Source organism: Rhipicephalus sanguineus, chromosome 4 (genome assembly GCF_013339695.2).
Source record: "Rhipicephalus sanguineus isolate Rsan-2018 chromosome 4, BIME_Rsan_1.4, whole genome shotgun sequence".
Lineage (NCBI taxonomy): Eukaryota > Metazoa > Arthropoda > Arachnida > Ixodida > Ixodidae > Rhipicephalus > Rhipicephalus sanguineus.
This window is the reverse complement of record NC_051179.1, coordinates 4,933,361-4,950,308: the sequence shown is the minus strand read 5'-3', so window position 1 is coordinate 4,950,308 and position 16,948 is coordinate 4,933,361. Positions and strand designations below refer to the sequence as shown.

At 46.0% G+C, this 16,948-nt stretch overlaps 1 long non-coding RNA gene across 3 annotated transcripts; it reads right to left on the bottom strand.

Annotated features, from left to right (window-relative positions):
• Positions 1 to 304: 304 nt before the first annotated feature.
• On the bottom strand, positions 305 to 5,844 carry LOC119389315 (uncharacterized). Of its 3 annotated transcripts, none has more exons than XR_005183069.2 (3): positions 5,600 to 5,844; positions 1,551 to 1,706; positions 305 to 554 (listed from the first exon to the last, which is right to left on the bottom strand). It is a non-coding gene; the product is annotated as an uncharacterized LOC119389315 (long non-coding RNA). The 3 variants fall into 3 exon arrangements; XR_007415679.1 differs by having other exon boundaries at positions 1,551 to 1,762; positions 5,600 to 5,614; XR_007415680.1 differs by lacking the exon at positions 5,600 to 5,844 and adding an exon at positions 5,226 to 5,418.
• Positions 5,845 to 16,948: the final 11,104 nt, after the last annotated feature.

Here is a 16,948-nt window from a genome sequence, read left to right as displayed (position 1 = left end):
CAGCATCGCCAGACACAAGGCTACAAGTTACAGTAAAAAAAAGTCACAAACTAAAATTTCACCTGTCAGGGGTCCTTTAACCTTTCACATCCTTTTATGCTGTTTCAACACCGGTGCATTTCTCCTTCACACGCAGGGAGTGAGCATGCATACTTTGGTCATTGAAGCATAAATCAAAGAAAAGTAATACATAATAGAAAGAGAAGAGAGCTGGGCTGCTGGGAGAGAAGCATGAAGTCTACCTCCAAGCAACAACAAAGATTCATCTGTGTGTGTATGGCAGCTCGCATGAGATGACAAAAAGTACATGGTTTAAAAACTTTACTTTGAACTTTATGGCTAGTTTTTTGGCGGAGCCAGCATTCCAAGAGCTATGCTCATTGAGATGAGGAAGAGCAGCCTATGGCCAATAGATGTCGGGCCACTTCTTGTGTCTTTTGAAATAGCTAAAAGCACCAGCAAAGCATACTTAAACGCAGCTCGTCAGCCCCTGCGTTCTCCATGGGGTCGGATCCCCTCCACAGGGGTTATGACTGTACTTGCAGCACGGGCACCTGCACAAATAAAGGTTGTATAGTGCACACTATAGTACAGCTGAAAACCCTATTGCATTCATTCTCATAAATGTGAATCACAAAAACTGTTCATTAGTTTAAAGGGACACTAAAGAGAAACAATGAATCGGTTTAGATCGATAAATTGTGCTCTGAGAACTCTAATGTCATTAATTTCGCCATCATAGGTTTATTAATAGAGGAGAAAATCGTTCAAAGTTTCGTTTTTTAAATTTCGTGCCAAAATCTCCCCACGTGACGTAACTGATTTTAAAGTGTATTTATGGTATTTTGGTACCATTGGCTCAACAAAATTACCCAGACTTGGTATGTTCAGTCTATGGCACCCTCAGAGGACAATGTACTTCATTTTTACCGATTAAGATCTACGTAGTCCCTAGTAGGCGCCGTCACGGCAAATGGTGCGGAAACTTCAAGGTGGCGTCACCACCCACATTTTGTTTTTGCGTGTTTTCTCACAGCAAGCGTGGTGTTTTTGGTATTGCGAAAGAGTAGTTTACTAATATGAGAAAAATCGTTTTGCTCTTTAGTGTCCCTATAACTCTAGGCTGAGAAGGTAACAGGGTTTGTACAGGTTTCGATAGCCCAATTCCAAGGGACTTTAAAATCACTACTGAAGGTTTCTCAAGGATGTAAGGCAGCATCCCAAGTAGAAGCTTTTTGCAATAACAATGTTTCCAAATGAATATCGTTAGCTTTACAGATTAAGAATACAAAATTGTGTCTGGCTCACACACAGCACTTTATTAAAGCTTTGGCTGCATAAGGACAGTGGGCATTGTTTGAGCTAGAAGATATATAGTTTCACTTTGTGTGCTACTTGCTTGACAGAGTTAAGATATAGAGGAGAAAAAAAAATTCTTCGAGCGTGCACTCTAACGCTTTAGCCCTAGAGCATTAGTTTGATGAGGCTGGCGCTCCACTGTGCCCATGCATGGAGCAATGGACTCAGCAGTCAGTAGCGTTCTTACGTACCGGATGGTGCTAGAGGCGGCGGTGGCTGGTTTTGTGGCACTAATAGTTTCCTTGCAACTTTCTGGCTTGGCCTGCTCGCACAATCACTTCGTTCGTTCTCCACGTATATGTTCGCCCGTCATTGCTTCACGTAATGGTCTTTCTGGCTTGCATCACCTGGACATAGGCGACAAGGGAGCCTCATGTCAGAGCCACCCTCACGTACTTTTCACCTGTGCAGCAATTAGATTAATCACGAGAGCAATGGCCTGGTAGCTTTTGGTTATTGTTGTATGTTACAATTTTAGATTTCAAAGAGCCAAAAACTCCGCTTCTCGATTTTACAAACTTCCTGATTTAATGAAATAATTCAAGTGTCCTCATGACTTCGTTAGATCGAGTTTTAACTGAATACCGTAAAATCCGGAGCAAGCACCACTCCCATAAAAACATAATCGGACAAGATTTGAAGGGGGGCCCTTGCTCGGTCACGGATCAAAATTCAATATGGAGGTAGAAGAGCCGCACGTGCTTCCAATGAAATGCGTTTTTGAATGAGCATGCATTCGCTGTCGTTATTAGCCCTTGTCAAGCGAATAAAAACACTGAATGAAGCAGTGTAAAGGGCGGGAGGCAGGGGGGATCACTGGCTCGGTCCCATTTGCAGATATTTCAAATATCCGAAAAAAAGGAGGGGGCGCTTGCTCGGGATTTTACGGTAGGTAGGCAGAAGAAATTTTTCAACATCAAGTATGGATGGTGAAGGTAAAACTTAATTACATTCTCAATAGGCCTTGGTTGTGCTTTGAGCCAAGTGTCGATAACACCATGTGTAGGCTAGTACCTTCGGACTATTATGAAAGGATGGTGCATTATGGACAGTACCGCTACTGCACCAGAGTGGCAGCTGCACCCTTGCATGTTGCTGTAATCCTATATTCGGGGGACACAGAAAGCATGTTTGCCATGTTGTTGTAGCATATAGGCCTTGTGCGCTGCTGTTTCAAATCGGATATGCAGCGCCACTGCGGCGGCTGCTGGCAAATTGTCCCTGTTCCCTCCGTACCGCCGCGCTTGGCCGCAGCAGGTTGGCAATGACCCCTAGCAGCGCAAGCGTGTGTGCGCGGCGAAAGAAGTCGACTTCTATCTGCTCTTGCGAGTTCGCATGTCATAAAAGCTACAAGAACATGGCCGGGTAACTGCCGAATGTGCAATTTTATCATTTTCCATGGAATTCGTACGAGGCTGATCGGCGAAAACGTTGGATCGCAGCCGTTCGGCGCGCCCGATAAGCAAACTGGTCCTGTCTTCGCACAGTTTCTTTCGATTTCTATCCAAATCACTGGCTATTGACACCCTTCCTCGCCCTTACTCCCGAATTTTTTTTTAAATTTTGCATGTGTATGTATCATAGGTCGGCAAACTCACTCATGAGTCGACTGACTCAGACTCAGATCGGGTCGTGAGTCTGAGACTGGGTGAGTAATATTTTGGTGAGTTTGAGTTCGAGTGAGTCCGGTTTGAAGAAAATTTTAGCGAGTCTGAGTTCGAGTGAGCCCTAAGCGCAATATATATTTCTTGAGTGAGCCCGGGTGAGCTCCACCTTTTGCTGCCGACTTGTGGTCCTATCTACTCATCTTCAGCATTACTATCAGCCTTATATCGGCTTAAGTTCATACTCAAGTCTATTCACACATATCTCAACACACTAGGATTCACGTGCCACCTTAATATTTATTGATCAGAGGTATGAGTTAGAGGAAGGGGTGCTATGACCTCCCCCAGCAAACTCTTTAATGGGAAGCTCTTGATAAAAATATCTCTTGTGAGTTGCATATTTCATAAAAATATCCTTACTCGATTGATATACGATAATGATGATATATGATAACTCATATTTGAAGGTGCTAGATCGAAAGGCGTATCGTATAGCACCGATTATGTGAGATATTGGCGTTAAAAAGGATTGACACTATGATCCAAAAAGCTAATTTTACGGCAACGGACTAATAGTCAACTCACTCAGGCTCACTCAGACTAAGGTGAAGCCATGAGTGAGTCCGGCTGAGTAATGTATAGGTGAGTTTGAGTCTGAGTGAGCCCGGTTGAGAAAAAGGTGAGGGAGTCTGAGTGAGCCCTCAGAGCAAAATATATTTCTTGAGTGAGTCTGAGTGAGCTCCAATTTTTTTGCCGACCTATGATATGTATACATGCACACATTGAAACGCGCACGGACGAAGATACATAAAGTATGATTTAACCCCCACCAAAAAAAAAAAAAGTTCTGGCTGCGCTACTGCCCCAGGTAATATTGACACATTGTTGGTTCCCTTGATACTCTTATTTACTGTTCGCCCGAACGGAGATTTGTGGCAACGATTGCGGCGCAAGACACTCCTCTGCAGTGCCCAATTTGTCGGCTGTGCACGACTGTAGGACTGAGGGGCCTCAGGATCGGCTTCATGATCGCACAACCTAGACAAAAAACACAGTTGCACATGTTCAAAAATATAATTTAGCAAAGTGTTTGACGTACCAACAACGCTAGAAAACTAAAAGACGGGAACTTCATGCGGTATCTATCTTTTTATCGTTGCTAATATGTCACTTCAACTATCCCCGCTTTCTGCTAATGCGCGCCCGTCACAGGACAAGCGACGCGCGAGGCTGCCGATAAAAAGTATTCTCTATCGTACGCCAAGAAAAAAGTTTACTGGCTTCTAAACGCTCGTCGTACTCCACGCTTTTTATTTGTGCGACGCATTTTCCGAATATTTTCGACGGACCGGCGGCACTTGGAGTTCTTACCTCACGCAGTAAACGTGATTAGCGGCGTACAAGTCGCCACGCCGAAGCGAACTACTTCGTTTCAAGTATTCCTGAACGTTTGCTACCCGTCCGTAGCCGCAAAAAGGCAAGCAGGGCTTCTTTTGCGTTCATATTTTCACGCATCGACGTTCGCCACACACAACTTCGAGGTACGCGCCGGGAGGAGAACAGGGACAAAATGCCCGAAGTGGCCGCATTGGCGCTGCGCACTCGGGAGAGCGGTGGCGCCATCAACTGAGCGCACGAGGACTATAGCAGACAGCAGAGCAGTCTAGCCTACGACATGTTCATTCAATAAGCAAGTTTGACTGGTGTGAGTGACAAGCAATGTTACACAAGGGTCTTCCAGGAAGCGTAAGGCTGCTAGACTGTGCACCCATTGGCCTTTTGCAAAGTTGGTTGCTTGAGCTAACCTCATTCTTGCTGTTCATGCCTTAAATAAAGATGCATATATCCTGCTGTATATAGTCATACCTTTTTCATTTACATTGGTTTTTTATTGCAACTACTTTAAATGTATCACTCTCACAATCCTTATAAGCATTACATGGCGCATAATCTTACTGAAGGCCAGCTAAGCAGGCACATGAGATACGGTGTACAAAAAAAGAGTGAACGCTTCTCGTCTTTCATTTTATATTTTCCGTCAGTACGCTTACAATTCAGCTTACAATTCGTAGAAGGCTCTTTACAAACCAACACTAAATGCGAGCGCACTAAACACGTTAAGTGCTGTCTGGTGAACTGTGGCACTTGTATCAAACTAGCGAACGAAGAGCGCCTGCTTCCTCTTGCAAGCAGTTGCAATCCCTTGGAAACATGGAGCGCGATGACACTTCATAATGCAAGCAAATCCGACATTCAAACCTGAACACTTGTGGCAATCAGGCTTCTTTTATGCGCGAAGAAACTGTTCCTATTAGTTGATGAGATAATAATAGTAGCAGTTATCAATTACGCAAAGCCGAACATTGGGCGAGTTGGTGCAAGTTAACCATGTCGAACTGTAGCGGCTGTAGTGCATGAAAACACACGATCGGTTCCTTCGCAGAAAACTTTTTTCTGCTCGCGCAGCGATCGCGGATGAGCCGCAGTTCGAAATGTTTATCATGCTCCGTATCCACAACGTAAGAACGGCAGCATAGCTATATGATCACGCTCTCTGATATGTAAATGTCACAGGTACGCCGACATTTCAGACTAGCGGAGCACAACTCGAAATAACAGAGATCGCTACTTACTTGTCGTGGCAAGGCAGCGCGTTGCAGCACCTCCGCTCTGTTTCGCCCTCGATGTCCGTCAATCAAGCAAAGGCAGTACTAGACGTTCTCTGAGGCAGTCACGACGAAGTCGCTACGGGACACCGGTTCACGGACTACGTTGTCCAGTGGTTGTCAAGACGAAAGCTGCATGTGCTGCATGACTCGCGGTCTGCTCGCGGTCATCGTCGTTGGCGCAGAGACAAGTGACGTACGCGCTCAGCCGACACCGACACCGGTCACACCGGCCGGCGCACGGCCACCTGGATCGGGGCGCGCGGCGGTGTTGCTCCGGCCGTCCCATTCGGACGGAGGAGGCGTAATTGTAGAAAGGGGCGTGACCGCTCCTTTCGCCGCACCGCGGCGCGCGCCTACTACCCCTCCATTCCTTTGCGCTCTATGCGGGAAGGTTTGCGGCGCCTTCAAGATATCGCTGTAGAGTAACCGTGAGTTAGCATAGCACTTCCCCCACCCTCACAAAAAGCACATAAAAGGATGAATGGCGGCTATCGCTATATTCTTTATTTTTTTGTGTGTGTGTGCGCCAGTCCTTGTCGTGATGATGGTGTTCTTAAGTGCAGCATATCAGTAAAAAGTATACATGCGAAGGAAAGCACGAGATTTATTAAAAACCCCTTTTTTTCTGAGTGCTTCCAGAATAGGGGAAACGATCCGAAGGTTGGTTCCGCTGCTTAAAGGAGGTTGGCGGATTTCCCTTGGGATGCTGCGGCCTTGAGTGCGCGAGCTTTACCTGCTGGAAGGAATGCCACTTTGGCGTCGAGGCAACGTAATCTTTCTTGGTGTTGACTTACAGTAAGGCACGCAGCCGTACGGCACGTTTCTGAAAAACACGGTAAATGAGGCAAGCGAGTGAAAAACTCGCAGCTACAGCTAACAGGCGTAACCTCGTGGTACGCAGACTAAAAACAAATTACTTGCCTGAAGTCAATGTGGTATGACAATGTGAAACATCTAAAGAGAGAAAACGCATATTGACGTCTTTTTTTATTGTGAAAAAGTCGCAGCTACAGCTAACAGGCGTAACCTCGTGGAACGCAGACTAAAAAACAAATTACTTGCCTGAAGTCAATGTGGTATGACAATGTGAAACATCTAAAGAGAGAAAACTTATATTCACGTCTTTCTTTTATTGTGTGTTACGTATTAACACGTTAATTAGTGCAGACCGTTAGAGGCGTTTATTTCCGTCTTACATGTGCACTCTGCCCGTAATTAATTCAGATAGAGTTAAACGCCTCTATAAACTGCCCGTTCACATTAAATACGACACGCACCAACACACCAGAAAAACAATTGATGCGTTTTGTTAGAACACGCACAAAAAATAAGAAAAAAAAAAGCAGAGCAATACTAGCGAGAAACGTCCGCAACCGACCTACGGCCGTCGGTAAATCGACGCTTATGTAACGTCGGGCCTTGGTCAACCCGCGAGCGGCATGCACTCGGCATCGTCGGCCACGGTGGACGGGCCTACATCGGGTGCCGACGCAGGCCCACATGAGGCCAATGTCAATCCCCAAGACCGGCCCTACATTGGTTGCCAAGGTTGAGCCAACGACAGTGCAGTTGGCCAGCGACGTCAGGCCGACATTTTGCCAAGGATAAAATGTTGCTTGGGAAACGGGCTCTTTCATGCTGTCGCGTTAAAACGACAATTCGATACCAAAACGAGAGAAAGTGGCCATTGCGCGACCGACCCTTAGCTAATTCGCAGGCGACAAGCGTCACTCATCGCTTTCGCGTTCAAATTCGCCTACATGCGGCCTGCGCTTAAATAAGAACGTCGCATTCACATCACTGTCGTATCGTGGGAACTTCAGAATGCAAAGAGACGTGCCCATATCAAAATGTTGCCTATCATCGGCAAGGAGAAAACGACTACAGCATTATCATTACCGCAATTGTTTTCCAGCAACGTGATGCTCTTAAGACAGCGCTCGACCGCAGAAGATAGCTATGCAGTGCCGACGACGACAAAATGTATTTCCTTTAGAAAGAAGCATGGCGCGCGCCGGTCCAGGCGGCCGTGGGAGAAACGATTGCCAAAACAAAGAATGAGAAGCACGGAAAATCACGTACTCGGCACAATATATGTGTCATGGCACTTATGTAGCTGCCGTGGTCATATGGCACATGAACGCGCCGCGCCACACGAAGTCTCTTAAGCACGCTGCTTGGCTCTATCTCGATTGTAACATGCTACAGAGAACAACACTCACTGTGTAAAGCCCGATTAACATTACATAATAGCGTACCTTGATTCCAGTCACCACGTGCACGATGTCCAGTGTGCATTTTTCCAAACACATCTGCGGCTGTCTACGGCGCGGTCAGCGCGGCATCATTCGCAAGGGGGTAGGAGGAGAGCGCCGCGTCGCGGCGCTCGTCTGAACTACCTCAATTACAACTTTTCAAAGGGGCGCGCGCCGAATGGGACGGCCGGAGCAACACCGCCGCGCGCCCCGATCCAGGTGGCCGTGGCCGGCGAAGCGGCGTTCCAGAAAGCTCCGCCAAGATGTGACGGCGCCACCATCGAAAATCCCTAGAGATTCTCTCCCTAGGTACCTAGCCGTCGAACACAAAAGGATTTTGTACGTTTTCTAGACGCTCGCTAACGGGTGCATCAACCGGAAAAGCAGCAGAAACATCATGGCGGCACTTCGGCTTCCGCTATGCGGGGAACCGGTGTAAAGGGAGAGGGGGCGGACGAGTTGGCGCTACTTAACCTAGCCGGCGGAAAACGCATGGAGGGGCTTTACGGGCGACCGTAGCGGCGGCGCTGTAGTCACTTTGTACTGAAGCTGTGGAGAGCGTCTGCATTTGGCGCGCGCTCGTCGCAGCCTACGAAAGCGTGTATTTGCGCGTTTTGAGCGCGTTTAATGCATTACTGAGCTTCAATCGGTGTCTCAACGCCTGCTACGCGCCATGGTGCATGAGTGAATATGCACGCAGGCCAAAATTGCGCCGAGATATTCCCTGTTCTTGGAGCCTGCCGATCCCCAAAGAAGGTGACAATCGGATTTTGCGCACATATGCATCTAGCTGCTCACTGATTGCTGTGCGGTTTGCAAGCATCACTTCGAGCCGCGATACACTATAAGTGACTACGAACACTGACTACGAAGAAATAACGAACCAGCGACGAAAGCCTACAATTCTTCTGCCGGCAGTCTGTATACGATATATCCAGAGCATTGATCTCTGTATGAGCTCCAATGCGCTCGACTGTTTCATGAGTAACCTGAGTACAAATGACTCTATCGCAACATTTATATTAGTGACGGCTGAGTTCTGCCAGTTTTGCGCTGTTTATTTAATGCTGGCAGGCTATCTTGTTTCAACAGCGTGCTTCCGCGGTTACGATGCATCGGTTATGCGACCTCTGAGGGCTTAAAATACCAATAAGGCGAGCCAGGAAGCCGAGCCGAAGGCGCGTGTTCACCTCCGAGGCACAAACTTCATGCATCAGGGCTTATCTCAAGCATATTAAAATGCACAGATGTAAATATAGCCTGTCGGTTATTCTGCCTAAATTCATTACAGCCAGTTCTCATTTTCAATGGACAGCTTATATTGCACTTTTCCTGATCTTCTATTGATGCCATTAAAAAAACTTCTTTTTGACAACGTTTTGTATTGTAATTTCATTGCTTTATCTGCAAAGTGTCAGAAGTGAAGCCAGGAGGGGCGGTGGTGCTCTATGCTTTGCGAGATTATGTTATATATATATATATATATATATATATATATATATATATATATATATATATATATATATATGTGCATATATATTCACACGCACATATACGGACAGTAAAGTATCCCCTTCCCACCCGGCGCCTAGCAATTAATAACAATATCCGTGCAACGCACCGGAGGACGACCGTTATTTGTACCGGTCGAGTTAACTTTGCGTTCCAATACCTTTGAGCCCTCGTAATGTCGAAGTCACATTTACAGCGCATTTGTAAAGATACGCACCGTACACGCAGCTTCGCCAATGCGCGGGAAATGTTCGGTGTGCTTTCGGCACAATATCAGCACACAGCTTTCTGAGCACAGTTAAATTCCATTAGAGCAGCTCAGTTACTCTGAATAAACTAGACGCCGAATCAACACCAGAAGAAAGCATTAAGACAGAAGAAACCAGAATAAGACACGCCCTTTTTGTTTCCTCTGTCTCTTTCTTCTGGCGGTCGTTCGGCGTCTAGTTAATTGAGAGTAATTGTTCTAAATAACGCAGTAATGAGTTCGGCTCAATGACACTGAGATCGTGAACATTCACGGTCGGTGTCAGCCTGGTTTTATTTTTATATTTTGTGTACTTTCCAGCAGTCACTTCAGCTACAAGAACTGATTTGCAGTATCTCTCAAAGGCATATATGAAGCAAGCATCCATTAAAAGCTTTGAAGTTTCGTCCATAAAGGCGTACGACGACAATTCCTACGCTTAATAATGAAAGACACGCAACGAAAGCCACATCAGTGCCGATTAGCCGGGTGCCGCTGACGCGTCCAGCAGTTCTAGCGGCACATTCTAGCGCGCGGCGCCGCGCGCCTTCAGTACCGAGCGACTGCAGCGCCGCCGCTACGGTCGACGCGGAAGGCATCAGGCGGCGAGGCGCGTTCGCGACATTTGTTTTCGTGGCCGCCATAGAGTTTCCTACACTTACCTAGAGGGAAAAGTGGCGCTGCACGCTGTTGGACGCATGGGAATGCCGGGATATGTGAGCTTCGAACTTGACTCGGATTCGTATCCTTCACGTAGAGCCCAGAAACCTCGAAGACCCGTCTGGCTTCAACGCGTTCCTTGCGTCGAAATGGTTGATTTCTTACTGAAGGAGCACGTAGTGAGGTATTTGTTTTTTATTATTGCAGAAAAAGAAGTTTTATTTAACATTGGAAACTTCTGCGTCGATGTATAGTTTTACCATAGAGTTTCATACAATACCCTAGAGAGGAAACTGGCGCTGCGATCGTTCAACCACCATGGGAATGATGGGAAGTACAGGCTTCGGATTGGATGGCGTTAGCTAGCGAACTGTCTACGGGTCTTTTTCTACAGTTTCAGTTTCGTTCTTCGCGAGGCATGGGTAGTGGGGTGCGTTTCAAAGCACTCAAGCAGCGCCTTTGTTGTTCAAAGAGGCTGAAGACCGCTAGCTCTCTTGGTTTGCTGCGACGCTGCAGCTTTAAGGCCGAACCATATAGAGCGTTTTTGCCGGCGTTTTCCCGGCGCTTCGTACGCCGGCGTCCCTCGACGTCGACGCTTCCGGTGACGGTGGCCGAAACGTCCACCTCTGGACGGTCCAGACATCACGGGCGGCAGCGTCGACGCCGGAAGCAGTTCGATGGACGCAGAACCAATCAGTGTGCGGCTGGCAGCGACTTCCGCTACGTAACGGCGTCGTCGCTGCTGCCAAAATGGCTGCCGCCCGCCTCGGATCTAACAAGTCGTCGCCGTGCACTGTGTGGCCCTTAAGTTCTCAACTGATGCTTGTATTTGACTTAGCTTGTTCCCTAGAAGCTTCGACAGCAAAGCGCTCGTGATATCTTTGAACTCTTTCCGAGAGCCGTACTCAAGTTCATCGGTAGGCTTAGCAGGAATGAGTGTATTGGCCGAATACGTGGTCTCAAAGATGTATGGCAGCGTCAAGCTCAGAGGCCATATATTACAAGTTTGTGGTTCTTCTTAATGCCAATAGCTGGCGCTACAAGTCAAATAAAAAAAAAAGACTTTTCGGTGGCACTGTGACTCGTTTTTTTGCACCACAGAACTGCAAATGAGACATAAAAGCTATAATCAGGAATATATCTTGTTGGTCCATTACGGAAACTGTACACTGATTTACGAGGTGTCAGGTTGATTCCCTCTGGTCACACTGTGCGACGCTGAGTTAACGCTCCTCATGTGGTTTGCCGCCCTCTCTGACAGCGTTGATGCGACGACGCCGAGGGACGCAACGTCAGAAAACGCCGGCCAAAACGCTCTACATGGTTCGGCCTTTACAGGTTGTATTTGACAGTTTTAGCAAAGCGTCGTGCACTCACCGCTGCGCACAGATGTAGCGTCCCATGTCAGTGCAGCAAACTGCATCGAGTTCACGTTTGCTTGATAAGCGCGTCTTACCAAAACTCGTTCAAATCAGCTGCAAAACGACGGCGAAGCTAAGTAGACGCACCGTCGCGCTTCTCTGACTCGACTTCACAACAAAACGAGAGATGCGTTGGAGGCAGACGACTTGAACAGACGCACCTGGCATCGCAGCAGACGATAAGTTAAGCATTTTACACTCAATACAGTACTGTTATTTCCATAAATATATAATGCGTACTTTCGAGGGAAAAACAAGCGTGTTTCTTTTCAAGTGTTGTACAAAAATAATTCATTATTTGGTGATGCCAAATCTGGAACACAATTGCAGGGCAATGCATACCCTGGTGGTTGAATTTGTCCAGGTTTCAGTTCCGCCTCACGGTCACGCAAACTTTTTGCAATAAGTTTTACGTGCAAAATAATGAAGCAAGTTTTAATTGGAATTAACTTCATATCACTTTGTTTTACACTCGGCAAACAAGCTTTGCGAATCTCAAGAACCTAATCCATCCGAAGCAAATCCGAAGCCTGTACTTCCCATCATTCCCATGGTGGTTGAAGCGCGTCTCAAGGAGCCCGCGCAGACACTAGCGCCAGATTCCCCTCTAGAGTTTTACTAAGCATAAAAATTAACCAACGGCCGCTAGACTTGGCAGGCAGACGACAAAGGCAGCGTTCTTTCTGCCACTGTTCGTCGTCTGTTTCTTTCTTTCGCCGTTTCGTTATGCCGTCAAGGTGAGTGGACGTTTATTATTGCGATAGCAATTATATGGACAGTCTCGGCTGGAAAATGTCCGTCCCCGTCGCCGTCATTCACTGTATATGTATAAGTATGTATATATATAGAAAGGCCACAAAGAAAAATAATTAAGAAATTCTTTCCGACGCGCGGCATCGAACGGGCTACCTCTCGCTTTTTTAAAATATAATACGCGTAAACGACATCCGCTTATAAAAGTTTTGTTTGAGAGAAGCTTTATTTGCGCAGTCGTATCCGCTTTTGAGCCGAAGCCTCGCACAACACCAGCCAACACAAGCCTCGCAGCCACGTATACCGTCATTCCCAGCGCTCCAACGGCGGCCCTTAAGAAATTCGCATAGACGGTGGCGCCAGATTTCCCTCTAGGTATTCTTGTAAGAAACTCTATGGTGGCCGCTACAGGGAGCGACCGCAGCGCCGCCATTCGGTAGAGCCTGAAACGCCTGTTTTAGGCACTTTTTCTCCCTGAAGACGGCCACTGGCCTAGGTACTGAGGAGAAGAACGCCCCTAGCTCCACTTGTCCCTAGCTTGATCGGCAGCCATAGGCCATGCGCGCTTCACGCCGGTGTCAACCCACGCCAAAGTAAGTTTTTGCATTCGCTGTCCTGCGGTGTTTTCTACCGCGCGACGGAGCAAATGAGTTAAACGGGCCAGGCCTTCTGCCTGGTGTGTTGTGTTTGTGTGCCGTTCGCCTTCGAACTCTACCTTTGTGAATTTGCACCCTGTGTGAGCATGGGCCAGTCAGAGTATATGATTACACCACAGTACAAGTGCTTAGCTCGAGCTCGGTTGTAGTCGAGGTGGAACTGCATTCAACAATTCATTATTTACGTGACGCTACGGCCTCAGTCCCGAAATTTGATTTGGTGCAATTATGTTACTGTTACCGCAGCTTCTGATCGGTGCAGCTATTTTGCTGGAGGGAGGCTTCAGTGTAATAGTGTTACTGTTTTGTACTACATGTCCGTGTCGTTCCATTTGATATGTCATGATACACTTCACTTGTAGATGGTCGACGCTACCATCTGTCCAATACATTACATGGTTCTCAGTGCAACTGTCTAGCGCTAATTGTACCATTTTTATTACGTACCTCACTTCGCTGCAAGTGTGCTTCTTCACAGCCCTGTGCTTCTTCGCAGCACGGGGCACAGGCATAACAATTGCAGCACGTTTGATGTAATGCAGTTCTACCATCAATTTGTACAGGCAAGACAACACATAGGACAGTGCACATTGGAACTTTGTGCAAAGTTTAGGTATTCCCTGTGACCTTGGGCGCTGCTGACAAATGTGCCATTTGTCTGGTTTGTGTAGAATGCTAAAATAATTTGCTGCATCAGCCAAGGCAAAGAAGAAAATTAAGCTGGAAATGGCAACTTCTCTGCATTACAAGCTCTGTGTAGTGGTGCTGTAAATTCTGCATTGCCAGATATTGTTGCGTTAGAATCTGACTACCTGCAAAATTTTGACTGGCACAAGCACCCAGTTGCTGTATTTCTGGTAGACCAGCTGCACTATTATTACAGCTGTCGTTTCCCTTGGTTTTGTCCTAGCAAAGACGACACCTGGTTCAAACAGCCCACGTACAACTGTGATTAAAACTGTGAATAGCATGCACACATACACACTTTAATCGCTATGGTTTACCTTTAGATGCAACAGATTTCAAAGAACACTGACTGCAACGGTTGATATCACTTCCTTTAGAAACTTGCTCAAAGCACATATCATTCTCGTGTAAAGCAGCTTGCACAGTTGTAAGAAAGCGGGCAGTTACCATTACAATTTGCAGTGTTCCACTACTTCATTCTTTAAGGGGCTCCTCAACCACTTTTCCAAGTAATCATCGAATGACCTCAGTATCGGGCCTCACGAGTCGATTGCCGCAAAAATTTTTTGAATTCATCAAGAACGAATAGAGTTACAGGGATTTGTCACACGCTTTCAGTGCTTCCCCTCTTCTCTCAGCTTGCTTGAAGGTACACATGGAGGGATGGCATAGAGGAAAGAATTCACGTCATGAGCTTGAGCATGCGTGATGAAACACGATTGCTCTCTGCTGTCATTCCTGTGCATGAGTGTGGCTACTATAGAGCACAGGGCCAGCGTGTGGCAGCACCTTGGTGGCAAGAAACGCATCTTATCCAAATGCCGCTCTTTATTTATGTGGGATATTGGCCTGCTATGTGTTGTTCAATGTCAAACAGCAGGTGCCGACAGCTGCGAAGAGAGTGAGCACAGCCCCCTGTATGAAAAGAGGGTGCCTGTGAAAATGGCAACTTCACGCTCCACTTCTAATCTCTCCTTGTTGCGCATGACTGCAAGGCTTGGCTGAGCTTTTCATAGTGGTGTCTGCTTTCCACAGGATGTGGTTTCTGAGCAAAGAAACAACTGCTTGCAGCGCGAACTCAACACAAGGACAAAAGAAGACGCGGTGCTTGTTCGTGCCTTTTGTTTTTGTGTCAAGTTCACACTGCAACCAGTTGTTTCTAATGATCTACCAACTTTCCAACTCTCGTTGACTATGTTTTCTCACCAAAACTACATTTTTTCACCAAGCCTGACGGGTGGTTCATGACTTCTTATAACAACTTTTTCATGAGCAGAGTATCCTTTAAAGCTTCATGCAACATTTAAAAAAAATCATAGAATCGGCCCACATTAGTAAACACAAAAAAGTGAAAAAATTACATTTATTGAAATTCTACATCTGTCTTTCCACTACTTTCTTTTTCTGTGTGCGATTTTCAACTTTAGAAGGCATCTGATTATTTATTTATTTGAGAATACCTCACAGGCCCCGTAAGAGGCATAGGGTGAGGGGGCATACAGTACAATTCAATACATTGTATGGTTGTATACACACTCTACATTTCAGAATTCTAAATGTGCATGGTGTGGCTGCACTATAACATGCATAAAATATACAGCTGTATCGTTACCAGGAAATGGCTATATTTTCACATTGAGCTGAGGCATCTGCATATTTAAATAAGTGTTGCAATACTTTATTGGATGGCTGTGCATTTGGGCACATGTGGCTGGCGGTTATCACAATCTTTGTATACAGGGCAATTTTGAGCGGTCATGCTTTATGCGCTATAGATCTTCGACTAAGATTTTCTTGCTTGTTACTTTTATCAGTATCGAAACTTTGCAGTATTCATGCACCTTACAGTAGCTTTTTTTTTTGGCGAAACCGACCTGTTTCTAGAAAATGTACTGATATGATAAAGGTCTTCAAACTTAGGTTACCTCTTCGTGATTGTTGCCATAAGAAATAATTTACTCCAGTAATCAGAGTGGAGTGTCTGGCAGTCCTATGCAATCTTTACTGCTTGGGTGGTACTTTGTAAGTGTACACAATGATCTGCAGTGATGTTTTCAGGCTTGCTAACATGAAAGCAGTAAAACAAGCTGGCCACTTTTACAGCAGTATACAACTTATCCTGAAACAAGCAAATCACAGTGGTACTACTACCTGCAGCAGTGACATTTAGGTTGTATCACAGCCTGTGCCCTATACTGGTACATCATTGAAAGACTCATCTAGCCTGCACAGATGTCATTATTGTCATTGCACCTCGAGGTGGCTAACTTCTTTTTAGTACCGTGTCATCTGTAACTCCGCTCATTCCCATTCTTTACTGGTTTGAAAAAAATTTTGCGGCAATAGATTCATGAGGCAATAAACTGATAAGCTATTATATGATTACTTGGAAAAGTGTTTCAGGAACACTTTGACATACACTGTGTGTTCTAGCATGCTGCTGTTACCAAGGTTGATGCACAACATGGTTTTGACACAAGAAAGAAGTCAAGACACCACAAACGCCAACTATTAACTGCAAAGGCACACAATGGCGGGAAAAAAAGAAGACATGAAAACTTATCTGCGCATGCTGATGCAATAGATGTACTTATCAATCCGGCACGTGTGGGGGTATACGTGAAAGATAAGGCAGTTGATTTATTCTTTATGCAAGTTAATAGACGGTTAGCTCATGCATGCGCATGAGCTAATAGTGCGCATGCATGCGCACTATTATCGATATGGCATGCCTCGATTATTAGATGAGTTTGTTCATTCATATGCCTATAAAAAACTGCGTATTTATCGAATTTTGGCGTGGACTTACACTCTCGACAATGTAAAGATAGATTAGAAGGTGAGCCTCCGCTTAACAGTATTTTATGTTCCAATAATCTCTGGTTAACACAGCGGCTCGTCTGTCCAATGTAGAAGCAGCTGTAGCTAAAGGGAACCTTATAAACCACACCTGTACAGCAATCAGTGAATTTGTTGGCATGTTTTATGAAACAAATGTTATTCCGCATCTTGTCTACTATTACTCGCTCATTCTTTCTCTGCACAGTGCACAAATCTTACCTAGATAATTGGCAGCCGTAAAGACAGCATTAATGCTGTATCTACTTCCCACTTTCTTTAGC